This window comes from Pongo pygmaeus, chromosome 13 (genome assembly GCF_028885625.2).
Source record: "Pongo pygmaeus isolate AG05252 chromosome 13, NHGRI_mPonPyg2-v2.0_pri, whole genome shotgun sequence".
NCBI lineage: Eukaryota > Metazoa > Chordata > Mammalia > Primates > Hominidae > Pongo > Pongo pygmaeus.
In genome coordinates this window covers 125,091,867-125,111,301 of record NC_072386.2, presented here as the reverse complement: position 1 = coordinate 125,111,301, position 19,435 = coordinate 125,091,867, and the positions used below count along the sequence as shown (strand labels likewise).

Below are 19,435 nucleotides of genomic sequence, written 5' to 3'. Positions count from 1 at the left end.
CACCAAGGTGTCCATCTCCTTCACTGCAGCCTGCACCTGCTCACAAGACCCCCAGGAAGTGGCCCTAAGGACTGACAGCCCCACACAGACCCCTGACCGGCCTGCTCCCTAGTCCTGCCCCCTAGTCCTGCCCTAGCCAACCTTCCGTGACACACACAGAGATGCCCTAAAGGCCCAGTGAGACGGGACCTTCCATGATCAGCCCCCCCTGGCTGGCCAGTGGGCCAGGAGGGAAGGGTTGAGAAGGAAGCAGCAGTGGACACAGGAAGCCACGGTGAGGCCAGGCGGGACTCCACCAAGGGAGGGACAGAGATCTGGGTCTGCACCAGACACAAAGCCACAGTCCTGCCAGCCCCATGGACATGTGGGAGTTGGGAGTGACCAGGGTTGCAGAGCCAGCACAGACAGGCTCCTGCCAGGACTGAGGGGACGGATGCTTCCCTGAGAGCCCACGGCATCCCAGCCTCAGGACAGAGCCCAGCCAGGCCAGGTAGGTCAGGCTCTGGCCCCTGAGGCAGGTAGCATGCAAGTGCAGCTGGCCAGGCAGCTCAGTCCGCAGGGGAGACGGATCCAAAGGCAGGGGCAGATCTGCAACCCAGACCTATAAGACCCTGCCAGGGCCCTCCCCCAGAGACCTCCACGAGCTGCCAGGGCATGAGAACGAGGAAGAGTAACCCACACACCTTGACCTTCTCCAAGTCTCAGTCAGAAGACACCAACCTAACACCCTTCAGTCTTGACTGACCTCAAACTCCCAGGGCACAGGCAATGGCCCCTCATGGAGACAGGCTCCATCAAGGCCCAAAGGGCCTTGGCAGGAAAACCACTCTTGATTATAAAACTCAGCTTAAAGCAATGCCTGTGAAGGCATCCAGCGAGCGTGCAATGACATATCTGCACTGTCACTGCCATCAACATCGCCGTCATCACCATCACCACCACCATCACTATGATCACCATCACCATCATTAACATCACCATCATCAGCATCATCACCACCATCATCACCACCATCATTACCATCATGAACATTAACATCACCATCATCACCGGGATCAACGTCAACACCATCGTCATCATCACCATCAACATCACTGTCATCAACATCACAATTACCACCACCACCATTACTACAATCACCATCACCATCATCACCACCATCATCACTACCATCACTACCATCACTACCATCATCACCAACATTAACATCGACACCATCAACATCACTGTCATCAACATCACTACCATTACCATCACCACCATCACTACGATCACCATCATCATCATCACCACCATCATCATCACCACTACCATCATCACCAACATTAACATCACCATCATCACCAGCATCATCACTACCATCACCACCATCACCACTACCATCATCACCAACATTAACATCACCATCATCACCAGCATCATCACTACCATCATCACCAACATTAACATCACCATCATCACCAACATTAACATCACCATCATCACCAGCATCACCACTACCATCATCACCAACATTAACAACACCATCATCACCAGCATCAACATCGACACCATCAACATCACTGTCATCAACATCACTACCATTACCATCACCACCATAACTACGATCACCATCATCATCATCACCATCATCATCATCATCACCACCATCATCATCATCACCACTACCATCATCACCATCACCACTACCATCATCACCATTAACATCACCGTCATCACCACCATCATCACTACCATCACCACCATCACCACTACCATCATCACCAACATTAACATCACCATCATCACCAGCATCATCACTACCATCATCACCAACATTAACATCACCATCATCACCAACATTAACATCACCATCATCACCAGCATCACCACTACCATCATCACCAACATTAACAACACCATCATCACCAGCATCAACATCGACACCATCAACATCACTGTCATCAACATCACTACCATTACCATCACCACCATCACTACGATCACCATCATCATCATCACCATCATCATCATCACCACCATCATCATCATCACCACTACCATCATCACCATCACCACTACCATCATCACCAACATTAACATCACCGTCATCACCACCATCATCACTACCATCACCACCATCACCACTACCATCATCACCAACATTAACATCACCGTCATCACCACCATCATCACTACCATCACTACCATCACCACTACCATCATCACCAACATTAACATCACCATCATCACCAGCATCATCACTATCACCACCATCACCACTACCATCATCACCAACATTAACATCACCATCATCACCACCATCATCACTACCATCACTACCATCACCACTACCATCATCACCAACATTAACATCACCGTCATCACCACCATCATCACTACCATCACTACCATCACCACTACCATCATCACCAACATTAACATCACCGTCATCACCAGCATCATCACTACCATCACTACCATCACCACTACCATCATCACCAACGTTAACATCACCATCATCACCAGCATCATCACTACCATCATCACCAACATTAACATCACCATCATCACCAACATTAACAACACCATCATCACCAGCATCAACATCGACACCATCAACATCACTGTCATCAACATCACTACCATTACCATCACCACCATCATCACCGCCACCACCATCATCATCACTAGGATCACCATAATCACCACCATCAACATCAACACCATCACCAACATTAATATCATCACCACCGTCACCACCATGTACATCACCACCATCAACACTACCATCAATACAATGATCACCATCAACATTAACATCACCATCATCACCACCAACATCATCATCACCGCCATGACTACCACCATCAACATCACCACAACCATCACCATCACCACCACCATCATCACCATCACCACCACCATCACCAACATCATCAACACCATCATTACATCATCATCACCACCACCATCACCATAACCATCACTACCAGCTGAGCAAACCCTTGCCCTGCTCCACTGTGCAGATGACAGGTTGAAGCCCAGACAGAGAGGTTGACAAGTTTTGTCACAAATAGCAAGGGGATGGTGTTTTAGGTCCTCTTGGCCATACTGAGCAAGTTGAGGACTGTCCAGGGGCAGAAGGAAGAACAGGAAGTGGTGCCCAGGCTGATGGCCACCCTTGCACAGCCCACTCATACAGCCCAGGGGTGCTGGGGTTAGATCCAGCGGTGGCAGGTACAGCTGCAGCCCAGCCACAGTGAGGGAAGTGGGAAACACACATAGGAGGAAGAGGGTGGTCAGGAGGGGGCTCCCCATGAGCAGTCAGCACCTGCACCCAGGAAGCATTGCAGAGAGAGCTGAGAGGTGAAGGCACCCACTAACTGGGGCATGAGGGCTAGGGTCTTTGCAGGAACCCCACCCTGCCATGCCTACTCCCCCGAGAAGCCCACCATGGGAGCTGTGGCCACAGGCCTCACGCCAGGCCCAGCTAATTCAACCAGATATGCACACACCACCTTCCCCAAGTCTTGCAGCCACTGCTGTGATCACCCACCAGGCTGGCGGGGCTGCCAGATGCCCCTGGTGGCCACTGTCCAGGGATGCCCCAGGCGCTAAGGGGCACACTTAAACTGGGACCAGGCTGCCTGAACCGCCATGGTTCAGAAGAGGAAAACAGCCCCAGAGCAGCATCCACTCCCAAATTCTTCACAGCTTAGAGGCAGATGGGGATGGGGGGGCACACTTGGGCCAGGCAGCTGGGAAGTGCAGGCCAAACTCTCGCCAGACCACTGGTCCTCTGTGACCCAGCCTCCTGGTTGTGTCATGCCCCCTTCACCACCCTGTGTGTGCCCCAGTGCTACAGGGAGAAGAGCGCCCAGGTCGCTCATGGCTTTAGGCTGACGGCAGAGGCGGCTGCACCCCTCCCTGCCCGGCTCACCCTGCACTTGGTCCGATGCCCCAGACGCTGGCTCAGGAAATGCCAATTCCCTACTGTCATTTCCCGCTTCCCCATGATTCCAGGGTTTCCCAGGGCAGGATGGGTTTTTTTTTTTTAAGGAGAAGCCAAGTGACCACCTGCAGAACTGGCCCCTAACAGGGACGAGCAGGCAGGGTCTGTCCCTAGAGGGCTGAAGGGCTGGCAATGACTGGCCAGTGGCTGTGGGACTCAGAGCCCCGTCCCGAAGTGCCTGCCCAAGGACGGGTTCCCAACGCAGCTGCTACTCCTCCACCCCCACGACTGGCACAAACCTCAAGGGATGCCCATCCCCAAGGTGCTGCAGCCCACATAGCCAAAATGAAGTCCTGAACCCAGGGGCCAGGACAAGGGACCCCAAATCTGAGGCTGGCCCTTTTAGGAGAGCTACAGGGCATCTGATTTTACCAGGAAGCACCCACATCCCCCCAGCCTAAAGATGGCTGGGGTAAGCGAGAATTCAGGTAGCCTCATGGACGGAGCCACCCACCCATCCCAGTGACCCAGAAGTCAGGAGGGCTTGGCCCAGCCAGCACCAAGGAGGAAGCCAGAGGAGTGGCATGATGGAAATCGCGCAGCTCCAGGGCCAGGCCTGTCCAGCCATGCTCGCTCCACTGATTCCCAAAAAGGAGCTCCTGCCATGGGGGTACAGGGAGGAGGTGGGCTCAGGGCCACCCACCTAGAAAGATGCCAAGGGGCCCCAGAGAGTTCTGAGAGCTGCTTTCTAGCCACAAGGCCGGAGACACTCAGCAAGCTGACCTGGGCCCCTGTACGGCCATTCCCCCCGGGGCATGGTGAGCAGACCACCCAACTGCTGCCCGGGGCAGAGGCTAGGAGGGTGGGAGGGCGGGAGTCAAGCCCCAGTCCTGGCAGAGTCCCCATGGAAAGAAGCGGAGTCACGGAAAGGGCATGACCAAAGGCGTGGGGCCACCAGGAAGCTGGGAGCCCCAATCGTCTGCATGTGACGTCCTTCCCACCCTCCCCCTCTGCAAAATGGAGGTTCTGACACCGGGGCCTGCCCTGCGCACTGCACCAAGCCAGGTGACTGTCACAGCCCCCTGCAAACACACAGACTCCATCATGTGGTAGAAGAGCTGCTGTAGGCCGCAGCTACCACAGCTCAAACACCTACTGCAGGTGCAACGCCAGGCCAACATTTCATTACATGAGCTCACAGAAGTGTGGTGACAAGGGGGAGCCACTCCTCCAGCCCCCGTCCCGCAGGGGAGGAACCAGGGCTCAAGGAGGCGAGATGCTTCCAAGCCCGGAACAAGAGCTGCCGGGCCAACGCCTGGAGGCCTGGCTTTCTGAAGCCTCGGTCCACCCCTTGGCCACCCCTCGACCACGAGGGTGGCCGGACACAGCAGACGCCCATGAGCCCTGAGAGTTCCAGCAATGATGCCCACCTTGGAGGACTGGCACCAGCCCGGGGGCTTGGCAGGACGCTCACCTCTCCAGGGCCAGGCAGGGGCTCCTGGGCACCGCAGCCTCCCTTCCAGGCCGTACCCCTGAACTGTGTCTAGCACCACCACAGGGCCAGACCTTCGAGGAGGGTGAGTGGGAAGCAGGGGAATTCCTGGAGAAACCCCGCCTGCCCCACAGCCCGCCTGTGCGGCGAGGGGGCCCCCAGCCTGTGGGCTCCTGGGGGTAGTTTCCCTTCAACAGGAAAAGAAATGATTCTTGTTTCATTTTGAGCCATGTTGCTCTTGGTGGCTCAGAGGCCCTGCCACCACTGCCAGCAGCTCTGTCGTGGAACGGCCAGGCTTTCCACCCTCAGGGCGGCTCTCCTCTCCACCTTCATGTGCACGGCCACCTGGCTCAGGAACATCCCTGCAGTTCCTCAGGTCCCACCTGTGGTGGAGCGTGGCCAGCTCCATGCCAGAGGCCAACACGATGGTTCAGTCGGGGACTCTGAAATGATCAGGGCAGAGGATGCTCCCCCGGGCAGGTCCTGGGGCCTGGCATGGGGCCGGCCTCTCTGGGGGATGTCCCCAGTCTTCCCACGGCCCGCTGAGCAGCACCATTTGCAGATGGGGGCACGAGTGCTTAGAATAGGCAGGGCACAGCCACCGGGGCCGCACGGTGGACAGAGTCCAGGCAGGGAGCCCCTGAAGGACAGAGCACCTGCTCGGCACCCAAGGCTGGCAGTGGGGACCCTCTCTCTCCAGCTGGTGCCGGCTTTCCAAGAACCCCCTCCACACCCGCGCCATAAGCCCAGGCCCATCCTAGCACACAGCATCCTCCCCACAGAAGAGGCTCACCACCCACGCACCTGAGCCAGGTGCCTGTCATGTGCAGGGGCCTGACTGGGCGGGGCATCTGCAGATGGAGGACAGGGCCTCACCCATGAGACAGACCGAGAACGGGACGTCAGCCCGCTGAGCAGGACTTCCCCCATCACAACCCTGACATGGGCGCCCTCCCTGCGTTTGCCACTCCCGGGGCCAGGGCTGCGGTGGAGCTCACCCACACCAGCCCAGAGGCTCAACTGCACCCAGAGTTGCCTCTTCCAAGCTCAGCCTCAGCACATCCCTCCTGCCCCGCAGAAACTTGCTGAGGTCCCGGGTCAGGCTCGTCACCACTCTGAGTGAGACAAACCACCCCGTGGCCACAGGCGCCACAGGCCCCACAGGCTGAGCCTCAGAAACCTCCCTCCTGGCTGCCGTGCCTGCTGTGTAGGGCCTGGCCCCCCACCCACTGTCCCAGGTTGGGGGCTTTGGACTTTGGGAGTGTAATGGGGAGCCCTGGGAACTTCTGGCAGCGACAGAGTGGACCTCCTGCCAAGTGACCCGTGGAGGGGACGGCAATGGAGAGGAGGGTGTGCTGAGCTGGCTTTAGCTTGGCCTGGGCTAGGTCTGAACTTGGCCACTTCTAGGGGCACCCGGGCCTCTACCCACTGTGTTTCAGACTCCCCCTCCCCTTCCCTTAAGCCCAGGGAGAGGGGAGCGGACTCCACCCTGCACCAAGGAGATGTCGACCCAGGAGGCTGAGAGAAAAATCCTGCTGGGGAATCCAGGCAAGCTCAGGGTCCGGCCTGCTGCCCCCATGACGGCCACTCCCATCCTCATCAAGGTTCTGACCCAAGGCCTCGCTGCGTCCCCTCCCAATCCCACCAATCGGCACCTATCAGGGTACTGTGGCAGCAGGAGGGGACGAGCCGCTGGCCTGCAGACGCGAGGGTGAACAGGTGGCAGGCAATGTCTCTGCTCCTCAGCGCCCGGCCCCAAGAACCTGAGACGGGGCTGCAGCTAGCATGCACGGCAACTCCCAGCCTAGCCGGCAGCCCCCAGGCGCCTCGGAAGGAAGAGGAGGGATGGACAGGCCGGCGGCAGCTATGAAGTCCCTCTCCAGACTCTGGGTGACCCCATCCACAGAGTGCCTCCCGCAGGAATGTCCGCCAGCCCCCTCCGTACAGGCAGAGCCAGACGTAGCCAAGTCCAGACCTCGCTCTCCACCTCTGTCCCCTCCACTGGTCACCTAGCAGAATGTCCACTCTGTCACCACCAGAACTTCCCAGGGCTCCCTATTACAACCCCCAAAATCCAAAGCCCCAGGCCTAGGATAGAGATGCCCAAGCCCTGGCCCCCCTAGCCCTCTGGGGCTGGCCCTCTGCTGTCCCAGGGCTCCTCATTATACTGCCAAAGTCCAAAGCCCCCGGCCCGGGACAGAGGCACCCAAGCCCTGGCCCCCTAACCCCCTGGGGCCGGGCCTCTGCTGTCCCTGTCCAGCACCCTTCCCAGCCTGCTTGGCCTCACCAACGTCCACTTCTCTGGATCCCAAGAGCAACCCCCCGGGGGTGACCAAAGCCAGCGCCCACTGTGTGGGGAACCCAGCAAAACTGCATTTCCACCATTCTCTCCCCTCCTGACAAATCCAGGAAAACGGGTTCCGTGAAATGGCAACAACGTGCAGTCTGTGCCATCCAGAGCGGCAGGGGACGGGAGCGAGCTGAGGGCGTCCACGACAGGACCGGCCAGGTGGCGGACGTGACTCTCCGAGGAGGACCCAGGAGACCAAACCCCTCCTTGGAGGACCAGAGCTTGGCAGGGAGGTGAGGGGACACAGGCCTGAGGCCACCCTGGAGGAGGCAGGTCACCAGGTCTCAGCCCTCTGGGGCATCCAGCAGGAAGGAGAGGAGCCAGAAATGTGTCTTCCAGGGCTTCTGACCCACACCCAGTCGTCCGTCAAGCAGCAGCCCCCGCCAAGCAGGGAGGGGGCTCCATCCCTCCAGAGAACTCACAGCCTCCAGACACCTGGAGACCCTCAGCATCTGCCCCAGGGCACCCGGCTGTCACCTGGCTCATGAGGAGGAGGGGGCAGAGGAAGGACAACAAAGGATGACTCTCCTCCCCATCCAGATGCAGGAAGACCAGGGAAAGGGGCGGGGAGAGCCCGATGCACCCAGAATGGCGGCCACCAACTCCACCAGCTAAAACCTCCATGCGCCTGACTCATAGGAGAGGCTCCTGCTCAGGGCCTTTGACTCAGCTTCACACACAATACTAACCTGATGCTTCAGATGACTCCCCAGAGGATACGCAGTCAGACAGAGGGAACCGTGGGAGAAAGGACCATCACCAGGAGGCCATGGGGAAAGGTGCACAAATCAAAGTCCAGCAGCCAAAAATACAATAGACCCTGGGCCCCACTCCTGCACATGAGCAGAACAACATCCCAAGTCATCCCCAGAAGAGACAGTACATGCGCTGCGGGAGACGTTCAGAGTGCCTGGCCCAGCACCAGATGCCTGTAGTGACCCCAACACATGTGTGCACGCAAATGCACACACACACACACACACACACACACACATATACACACACACACACACACATATACACACACACACACACACACACACACATATACACACACACACATACACACACACACACACACACACATACACACATATACACACACACACACACACACATATACACACACACACATACACACACACACACATATACACACACACACATATACACACACACACACACACACACATATACACACACACACATATACACACACACACACACACACATACACACACATATACACACACACACACATACACACACACACACACACACACACACACACACACACACTGCTTCTAGCTGGGAACACCAAAGACATCCCCCAACCCTGACTGAAGTGCACAGTCTAACAGCCTAGGATGTTTTCTGCATAAAAGTAACTTAATACAAATTCAAACCTCCTGTCACATCAAGAAAGCTGACCTGGAAAATTCTTTCTGCGCCCACTATAAGGATGAGTAAACCAAAGCCAAGAGCTGAAGAGGCCTCTCTGTGGTCACCATGGGGTGCAGAGATAAGAGCCCTATAAGCGCTTCCTGCCCTCCAGGAAGAGCTGCCGAAGGGATCTGAATTCAAACTCCCCAATGTCACCTCCGAAACAGAAATCAGAGTTCTTTGCTGTAAGAGGCTGGGGCTTTCAAAAAACCTTAGGCTCACAGAGTCAGGCTGGGAACGGGCCTTCACGATCACTCCAGACAGCCCAAGCGAGGCAGGGGCTTGGGGAAAAGGGGAGAAGCTGAGTCCAGAGACGCCCAGGACAGGCTCATGGTCACCAGCAAGCCAGGGCTGGCGCCGGGATGAGTGCGCGGGGCAGGCACGCCGCACGCCTGCTGCTTACTGACAGCGCAAAATGCGGGAAACGCTCACGGAGGGCTCTGTGAGGCAGGTGGCCCTGGTCAAAGACTGCGTGGTCCCCAGGTGCACTGTGTTCTATTTCAGGTGTCAGCTCCAAAACCAAGTGGCTCCCAGAGACTGTCCGGCACAGCCTCGCCTGGCATCCATCCATGCCCACGCAGTGCTGAGGAAGGGCTGGGCTAAATATTCACAAATTGCGAAAGGACTTTTAAAAGGCCTTGGAAAATCGAGATGGTCCAGGCTTGCAGCCTGGCCAGACCGATCTGGTTTGAGTCCCTCCCTGTGGCTCCCCGTGGTCTTGGGAAAGTTACTCCACGGCACTGAGCCTGTCTTCCTGTACCGTGGGCACTGAGAGCGCATCCTTCTAGGGACGTCTGTGAAGACACATAAGCCCTCCACATGGGCCCTGGCGCTCTGTGCATGACAATTAACAGCGGTCCTTGCCATGAAAAAGAAATGGGACGTGAGCCAGGGCCGGGCAGGGCCGAGCAGCCGGCAGCTTGCTCTGGCCTCCACCAGCCGGATGGGTGTGGGGACCCTCCAACTCAGCCCCCTCACTCCCTGCAGAGAAGGGCTGCCCCTATGTCTCCCCTCTCATCCACCCCACACCGCAGCCACAGCAGCGGTCCAGGGCAGGCGGAGGCTGACCAGTCTGGCCACTTAAGCCCCCTGCTGCTCTCTGGCACAGTGTCCCAACGCTGGGCCCAGGAAGATGGGGTCAGGTCCACTGCACCCCTCCGGCTACACAAGTCCCTGCCACCACCCAGCCTCAGTTTCCTCATCTTTAAAATGGGAGTGGGGCAGACCCCAAGGGGTCCTCTATAGAGCCTCAAGGTAAGGAGAGGGAGGAGAACCACCCACGCTCCCACCCTTGCCCAGAGCTCAGAGCCCAGGTCTTTCCTCTGGAACAAAGTGGCCTGAAAGGAGCCCTCGGGCCCAGACACCCAGGGGACACCAGAGAGCCCAGTGGTCCTGGCCTCCAGCTGCAGGATCTGGCAGACCCAGGGCCAGCCTCAGTTTGCTGTTGCTGAGAGTGGCAGCCCGGGAGAATCAAAACGCTCCCATGACACCCTCAGCACGGCCACGCACGGAGCAGCCATGACCAGGCCGCAGGCATGCTCCACGGAGCAGGGTGTCCCAGACCTGGCCCCCATACCTCCCCAGCCTCTCCCCACCCGGGGTCCCCAGATCCTCTCCCCCACAGCCCCAGCAGACCTGCCATGAGTCCCACACCCCATAGGCAAGACACAGGCACCCACCCAGGCCACACGGAGCGGCCACCAAACCTGGCCCTCACCTGCCAGCCACCTGCGGTCCCCTGCCCGCCAGGCCAGGCCACCGCCCGACAGAGAGGCAAGGAGGTGCAGCCTCATGGCGAGGGCAGGTGAGAGGTCCCACCACAGGGGTGGCCCCATCGGCCGCTGGCCGGCGGGCTCAGGGTCCCACAGCCTCGGGCGATGCAGCGCGGCGGCTGAGCAGGCAGGAAGGGGCCTGAGGGAGGTGGCTGAGCAGAGCTGGAGTCTCTTCCAAGCAGCCTGGAGCTGGTCGCGAGCAAGTGGTGCTCATGCTGGCCCGGCGGCCCAGTTCCCCTTTCCCAGAGCCGCCCGGTCCCCCACCCTCAACCAGACACCTGTGACCACAGGCGGCTGCCATTGGCCAAAGCCAAGAGCTTCTTGAAAGAGAACAAGGACCCCGGCCTCATTTCCTCAATCCGAGACACGACCGTCACGCCCGCAGCTGGTGCAGCAGATGGTCTGCCACCCAGCAGGGGCCTGGGCAGAGGACAAGGGCAAGGCCCGGACGTTGGGCAGCCCCAAGTTCAAATCCGGCTCCACCACAGCCACCTGCCCACTGTAGGCAAATCAGGTGACCTGGCTGGGCCCATTCCCCATCTGCGTGCTGGGGGGCGATGGCAATAGCCGCCCCAAAATGGTGCCAGCCAGCACGCAGGAGTGTTGGATAACCGGATGCAGGGTGCCTGTCCTTGTCCTGGCCTGGAGTGGTGGCCTGGAAGAAGCCCAGGCATTGTTCGGGGGCCACCACCGCTCGCCCAGGCCCTCACATCCCCACCGTGCCATCCCCACCTGCTCCCAGCAAGGGCCACACTGAGCAGGGAGCCCTGGAGAGGCCAGCGTTATGGATCCTGGGGGGCGTCCTGCGGGGGGCGTGGGGGACGCAGAGGCCCGAGTGGAGGAAACAAGCAGGGAGCCACCAGGCCTGGCAAGGCAGGGGCTGGAATGGAGCAGAGCCTCGGACACTAGTGAGGCAGGGCCTGAGGAGCTCTGGATGGAACCCGCCTCGGGAGGCTTGAGGAAGCACACGGGGGAAGCGGGCCTTCATGGCTCCCAGCCTCCCTGCAACCACACAACGAGGGCTTTCTTCCAAGGCACAGAATGCCTTTTGTGGCCCATCAGCCAATGGCCAAGCCCGGGGCCGGTAGTGAATGTGGGGGTGTGGATGTGCAGCTTTCAGCCCTGCCAGCCCCTGGCATGCTAGTGGGGGTCCTAAGTCCCCACCCACCCAGGAGGCCTGAGACCCAACCAGCTCTGTCCACAACAGGCTGCCCTGCTCAGGCTGCAGAAGCCATGGCCCGGGAACCAGGCCTCAAGGAAGGCTGCACACGGGTAGCTCTGAGCAGCAGCGACTCACGGCCCACACCCTGTCTGTACCCATCCCAGGCCAGGAGCTTCCTGCCTGCCCTACCAGTGCTGGGGACAGGCCGCCAAGATGTCACACACGGCTGGAGGGGAACCAGAAGTCTCCCGTGATGGCACCCCCACATGCTCACACCCGTCTGAAAACCCTTCTGCAGGCGGTGCTCAGGGCTGGAGGCCAGGCTGGCCCTGAACCACAGGAGGGCACTGCCGTGCCTGAGCACAGGGAAACCCACTGCCCACAAAAGCCCAGGGCACCAGCGTCAAGGCGGCAGGTGGGACACAGAGGGCTCCTTTCCTCCTGGAAGACAGAAAAGGGCCAGAGGAACCCTCCCCCCGAGGCTGACCGGGTGATGGCCCAGTACAGCCCCACGTCGGCCTCTTCCTCCAGCTCTGGCCCCTGCCCCCCAGCACGCCCTGCATGGTTCCACACGCTATTCAACCTGCACCCACAGCTCCGCCAGCTGAGGGGCCCAGGGCAGGTCCCTTCCCTCCTGGGTCTCACCCACCACAAAAGCCCACGCTCTGCAGAACCCACTAAATTCCCAAGTCTCCCCCAGCTTCAGGCTGTCCCTAGCTTGCTGGTGTCTCCACTGCTGCCATATCCCCTGACTCCATCCTCAGTCGCTGGGGACCCCAGCACGGTTCGCTTTCCTCTGCACCACCGACCTAGCCACGTGGAGCAGGTAACCATGAATGTCTGCCCAGTTTGGGGTTCAAAGACGATGAGGGAGGTCCCCGGGGTGACACTGAGGAAGGTTCAGGACTCCCCACCAGGGTGACAGTGTGGAGGGTCCAGGACTCCCCCCGGGGGTGACAGTGTGGAGGGTCTAGGACTCCCCCCACAGGGTGACAGTGTGGAGAGTCCAGGACTCCCCACCTGAGTGACAGTGTGGAGGGTCTGGGACTCCCCCCAAGGGTGACAGTGTGGAGGGTCCGGGACTCCCAGCTCTAGTGAGGAGAAGATACGCTTTTGTTGAGCTGGGGTCTGTACCACAGGTACATGCTAGTCTCATAATAACAACACAAACAACCCCCGAGGCCTGGTTTCATCAAGACCCAGGCCAGACGGTCCCTTGGCCTCCTGGATGTTAGCCGGGATCCCTTGTTCCCTCCTCTGAACTTTCCAGCTCCCTGCTCATCTGGTTCAGGGCCTGGAACCACACCTGGATAAGCTCATCCTATGGACAAGGGCATGGGACGGTTCTGCCTGGAGTGAGGATCACAGCCCACCTACCCATCCTCATACAGCCCAGGTCGAAGCTTTATTCCCAAGAGGCACACCATGCCACCATGCTAACTGCCAACTCAGCTGTGGCTGGTGGTCAGCTGTGACCCCCAGATCCTCACCAGCTGCCTGAAGGCCTGGTTCCCAGAGTGGGGCGGGGAGTGGGGGGTGCGAAGCCCCTGTGGGTTCTTCTGGCCCTCACCCCATCAATGCGCTTCATTTATGCCCAACAAGCCTCACTGACAGCTAAGTGGTACGGTCTCATGAGACTCGGAATGAGGGTCCGTGTCCCCGTCCCACCCGTGCCCCAGGGTTGACCTCAGCCCCAGAGGGGACAGGCAAGGTCCAAGACTGCAGGGCCCCTCACAGAGCCAGCACAGACTGACCTCCCACCTCAGCAGGTCTGGTGCTGGCCCCTGGAGACATCCTGACCTGCAACAGGCTCCCAGCCCACCACACCCACTCAGGCCACACAAGACAGCCCCACCTCCATCCTGCCTCACCCTGACGTGGCTCACCAGTGAGACAAAAACCCCCAGAGCAAGTTCAGCTGACCAGCTGCTCGGCCCTCTGGGGTGAGGCGGCCTGGGCTTCGGCCCCTCACAGCCCCCCTGTGTGTGCTGACACCGGGGAAGCCTCTGGCAGGACATGGGCTTAGATGGGCCCACCCTGTCTGTCCCTGCTCTGTGCACACACACAGCCACATCTGCCCAGTCACCCACAGCATGAGATCCCAGCAACCCAGGGCCTGCCCCTGGGGCATGGCCAGGTGGCTCCAGTCCCACTACAGCCCCTTCTGGGCCCTTCAGCCAGGGTCTCGCTAACCAGGTCCTACCCAGATAGTCCGAAGCTACGCCTGCATTCGGCACGCTCCAAGAACTTGACAGGTGCTGCGCCCAGCACCGGGGCAGAGTCCACACTCGCTGAACGCTGCTCTCAGGTGGGCAGGGCCTCCCCAGCCGAAGCCAGAGGCCACCCCGGACCAGCTCTCAGGCACATGTCTTCCCAGCTCAGAGACGGCAACGCCACAGACCAGGGCCTTCCAGAGAGCCGGCTATTACACAGTTACCAGCCCACGCTCACACTGCCCACTCAGGCCTCAGCACCCCACCCTGGATAACTGGAGGGGCTGATTCGTAACCCAAAAGGCCCCTCCCTCATGAATCCACACCCCAGCACCCCATGAATCCCACACACCTACTGCTCCATCAGTGCACAGGGGCCCATGGTGTCCAGTCCCCAGCCTCTGGTCCACCTTGCCAGTCCAGCAAAGCCAAGACAGCAGCCAGGGGCTTTCTCACAGGACCGGCTGCAAGGGCAGGACTTCCTACCAGCTGCCCTGGCCCCGCCCCAGCCCCCAGCTCTGGTCTCCTCAGCACCCAGCTCCTGGCCCCCACTGTCTCCCCAGGCCTCACTCCTCCCAGCCAAGATGCTGAAGGCCGGAGCTTGGGTCCCAGCCAGAGCCCTCCGAGCCCAGTCAAAAGCGCGCGCACACACACACACACACACCACCCAAACCTCTTCCTTCCTCCCCACACGCGGCCGGCGGCAGGGGCAGCAGCAGGCAGGGAGGCAGACGCCAGCCCAGGGGGTGGGTAACCTTATCTCCCAGCAGCTACACCTTGGCTCAGCCCGCTGCCCTGCCCCCCACATCCTGGCAGGGCATGTGTGCATCTTGGTGGGGGTGAGGGGGGTCCTCATTACAGAGACCAAAGTGCCCAGCTTGCCCGCTGGCCTCTCCCAAACTCCTGGGTCCAGGGACAGAGGGAGAGGAGGGGACGTGGGGAGGGCGCGCTGACTGCTACACCAAGGGAGCGGTGGCTTCACCTGCCCACAGGTACGGTTTTCATCACCACCTGAGCAGCCCCCACCGGGAGGCTGCATCCAACTCATCCTGTGGGCCCCACACACGAAAGGCACCTTGTGGCCACTTCACGACGGAGCACCTAAGGTGCAGTGCACCCCTGCTGGGCACCCCGGGGAGGTCAGGGCTAATTTGCAGTGAAGCCCCTTCAAAGCCCTAACCAGGGCCCCACTCCCAAATCCACCTGAGGGGCTCTGTCATTCACTTGCCTACCTGCCGGCCAGATCCCTCAAGGCCAGCACCTCCCTCTCTACCAGAGGAGCCCTGTGGCCCTGGAGAAGGGAGAAGCACAGGTACCACATAGACAATGGTGTCCTGCCCCACCCAGCCCCCACCGTCTCCACCAGCCCCTCTCAGCCCCGGGCCTGGCCCTTACAGCACACACGGTCATTCCCTCTGTGTCTTCCTGCCAGGGACACCTCCTCCAGGAAGCCTTCCCTCCCCCACTCAGACCGTTAGAAGATCCAACAGGGCCCAGCCCTGAGAGACAGCCCTGAGAGAGCCCCTCTCAGCACTCTGCCCCAGCGAGGTCAGCACTAGCTAAGGTCTGAGCTCAACTCCTCCAGACAGGGCTCTACCAGCAGGTGAGGCCAGCCGCATCCCTGGACCCAGCCCCCAGCCCAGGCCGGGCACCCTGGCCGCACTCTCCCATATCCCTGCCTCTTCAAAGCCTCTGCAGCTCCAAGATCTCCCTCCCCGGGGTCCCCCTCTCCAGGGCCTCCCTCAACCCTCCCAGCCCATGTCTGTCCTTCCTCAAATCAGTGCCCACCACAGGCTCTGACAGCAGCAACGGGGGCTCAAAAAAGGAAAACCCCTTGTCCGGGTCACAGAGCTGGCCTGAGGCCCCACCGGGTTCAGACTCAGTCTCTGACTGGGCCCTGCACCTCCTGCCCCCTGGGGCCACATTTCCCCGGTACGGTGAGGGGCACCCCCTGAACCCTCAGCTGCTGGGAGGGGTTCCCGGGGGCTCTGCTGTCTCTACTGCAGATTGACAGTGGGGGATCCGGCCATGGGTGGAAGGGGCCGTCTGCCTGCAGCTCGAAGCCCCTTACCTCAGGACGGGCAGCCCTGGATTCTGGAGGAGGCCTTTCCTCTGGCCTCAGACCTCGGCCAGACCCGGGTGCTGGGCAACTGCAAAGGTGCTCCATGAGGCTCGGTGGCCAGCTGCACTCCCCACCTGGCCCAGGAGCTGGGACAAGCCACAGCCAGGTGTCGTGGGACAGCAACAGGAGGGCCAAGACCTGGCCACAGAGGCAGCCACAGACAGCAGGGACCCCATGGCACTAGGTCACCAACCCTTCCCAAGTCCAGTCCCTGGACACCCCGACCATCACACCGAGAGGCCCGTCCTGTCTACCTCCCAGCCTGCAGCCTCCTCCCAGGGGGGCCGCCCACCTGCGAGGCGCCATCTGCTCCTTGCAACCACTGGCTCGTGGGAGGCTCCTCACTTCTCATGGCCACCCCAGCCTCTATCCAACCCCATGCAAAGTCCCCAGCCCTGATCTGGCCCCTGGCTCCTGACCCAGGTTCTCCAGGAGAACCCGGGCAGGACCCCACCCCACCCCTGCCCCCAGGCCAAGCCACGGGCAGGCCAGCCTCAGCACGCCAGCTCACAGTGCCCCGGCCACCCCCACTCCCATCCTGGGATCGGCGTGACTCACGGGGCCGGCACGCCACCTCCGGCCTACACCGCGGGCGGCCACCCCCAACACAGGCACCTGCCCTGACTTGCCGCTGGTGGACGGTGGCAGTGCCAAGGCCACACTTGGCCCTCAGGCGGCACGACCGACCACGGCAACAGAGAGGCTGCAGGGGAGAGGGCAGGAAGGTTGTGCTCAGGCAGGGGGCACAGAAAAGGGAGCCCCCGCTGGGCTGGAGTCCCTAATCCTGAAGCTCCGACAGCCCCGAGGCCTTCCCCCGCCCCAAGGGGAGCAGGCTGGGAGGCCAGAGTCTCGGACCCAGAGACCAGCATGCCTCCAGGCTCTGCCGTACTGGAGAGGGGGCTGGAGCTGCCAAAGCCAGATCCCAGGGCCACTGCCCCTCCCACACAAGGCCCCAGGGTTGGAGCTGGGGAAGGCTGAGCTCCATCCTTAGGGGCAGGTGGGCCCAGGTCTCTACAGACCACAGGCACAGAGGGGCTGAGCTGGACCCACAAACCCACCCAGGCTGGGCCTAAGTCTTCTCATCTGTATACTGGGGCTGTCCTGCTACCTCCCAGGACCGCAGGGTGGGGTCAGAGAGGGGCTGGAGCAAGAAGGTGAGACCCTGCGGCTGTCAGGGAGCACAGGAGCATCGTCTAAGGCCTGGAGCAAGCCCCTGATAAGGGAGAGCCACTAAGACCCTGGGCCACGGCCACTGGCAGTGCCTGCCACAGACGGTCAGTGACGGGCAGCGACTCAGTCCTGGGGGTCCTCCTCGACTTCCCAGACACAGACACAGATGCCTGGATGGCCAGGAAGTGAAGGGAGGCCCCATCTCAGGGTGCCCCAGAAGCAGCTCACCACAGGACAGCCAGCCTCCCCTCCCACTGTCTGTCACGGAGCCCCCAGCCCTCCTTTATCCCCACCCCATGCACAGGGCATCTGTGCCCTCGGCAACAGCTGTTGCTGATGGGGCAGGCCCGAGCCCCGCCCTCAGGGAGCCCACAGAGATCCGGAAAGGCCCAGCTAAGCACGGACAAGCAGGTCCAACCGAGAACAGCATAATTCCGGGTCCTGCTGTGCAGAGGAGGTGTGGTGGGGAGGAGCTATAAGGCTGGAGGAGCCGGGTGGGCCCCACAGGCCGGGCTGCATCCCAGGAGCTCAGCTGGCAGGCAAGTGACCCAGCAGGAGCTGCATTTGCTGACTGACAAATGGGTGGCGGCTGAGTCCACCCCCACCCTCAAGGAGGGAAGGCAAGAGACGTGTGTCCCCACCCGAGGACAGCAGCAGGATCTCTCTTCCCGGCACAGGATGAAGCAGGACAATCTGACTTGAGGAAACAAAACAAAGTCACAGCCAAGGATGGCCTGGCTCCTGCCCTCCAGGCTCCAGAGACCACTCCTGAGGCTGCCTGGACTCCTGCAGGCACCCCTGCAAGGCTGGGGTGCTTCACAGCCTGGGGTCTGCAGGGGCAGCCTCCCTCGGCAAACCCCAACTCCAGGCTGCCTTTGGGAGCAACCGGATGGCACAGGCTGCCCAGGGTCAGAGCTCCCTACCCACCCCTCCTGTGACTGTGAGCGGCCGACCCAGCCTAATGGCCACGGTCCTGAAGCTGGCAGGGGCAGGGAGGGCCACCACTTCGGTACCTGCCCCAGGCACTGCTCCTTGGGGACAGGTGACAGGGGCCAGAGCCTGTTCCCTGGCACCCAGGAGCCTGCCTCTAAGCAAATAAACCAACAAGCATCCACATTTGCCTCCGGGCCACAGGACCCTTCGGGACCAGGCCAGCTCTGTTCACCATCTGCGTTCTGGAGGCAGATGGCCACAGCCCTCTTAGGTGACAAGGGTTAAACCACACAGTGGTAAGGACCCCACACACAGGCGCTGGCCGGTACACACACCTTCAGGTGGCGGCAGCAAGGCAGCAACACCAGCACCGGCCTGGCTCCCCAACGCCGACCCAGCAGACAGAGAACTCGCCTCTCTGCCTAGGATGACAGCATCCAGCCAGGAACTTATCTCCCAGGAAGCAGCTGGGGTGGCCTGGCACCTCCGGAGCTCTGTGCCTTGCCTGTGCCCTCTGCCCCGGCCCTGTCCAGAACCCTGGGTGGCTGCCAGCTTCCTGCCGAGCTAGCTCCTCGTCCCCAGCCACAGTCGTCGTGAAACCTGCTCACCACCCAGGGCGCCACTGTGTGCCCCCACAGCCACCACTCCAGGAGGACAGCACAAGGGCCAGGCCTGGGTTTGACCGACGCTGAGCTGCACATCACCTGCCCCAGCTCAGCCCTTCCGCACACACCTGGATTCTCACAGCCCCTCCAAGGGTGGCAGAGCAGGAGGGTCCCCGCTCAGCACCCCATCAGCTCACGCAACGTCCCCCATACTGGTTCTGATGGAGGTGGGTGGGGAG

General features: G+C 60.6%; 1 protein-coding gene across 7 annotated transcripts in view; it reads right to left on the bottom strand.

The window, feature by feature from the left end:
• RXRA (retinoid X receptor alpha) overlaps window positions 1–19,435 on the bottom strand; it is a 115,772-nt gene that overhangs the window by 45,012 nt on the left and 51,325 nt on the right. The window contains exon 1 of one of the 7 annotated variants that reach the window (XM_054500695.2): window positions 14,719–14,737. The exons of 5 other annotated variants lie outside the window; for them this stretch is intronic. The gene's annotated coding sequence lies outside the window, so the exon portion shown is untranslated. Of the gene's footprint in view, window positions 1–14,356; window positions 14,376–14,718; window positions 14,738–19,435 lie in introns of those variants that run through there. One more of the 7 variants, XM_054500686.2, reaches the window with a different exon arrangement.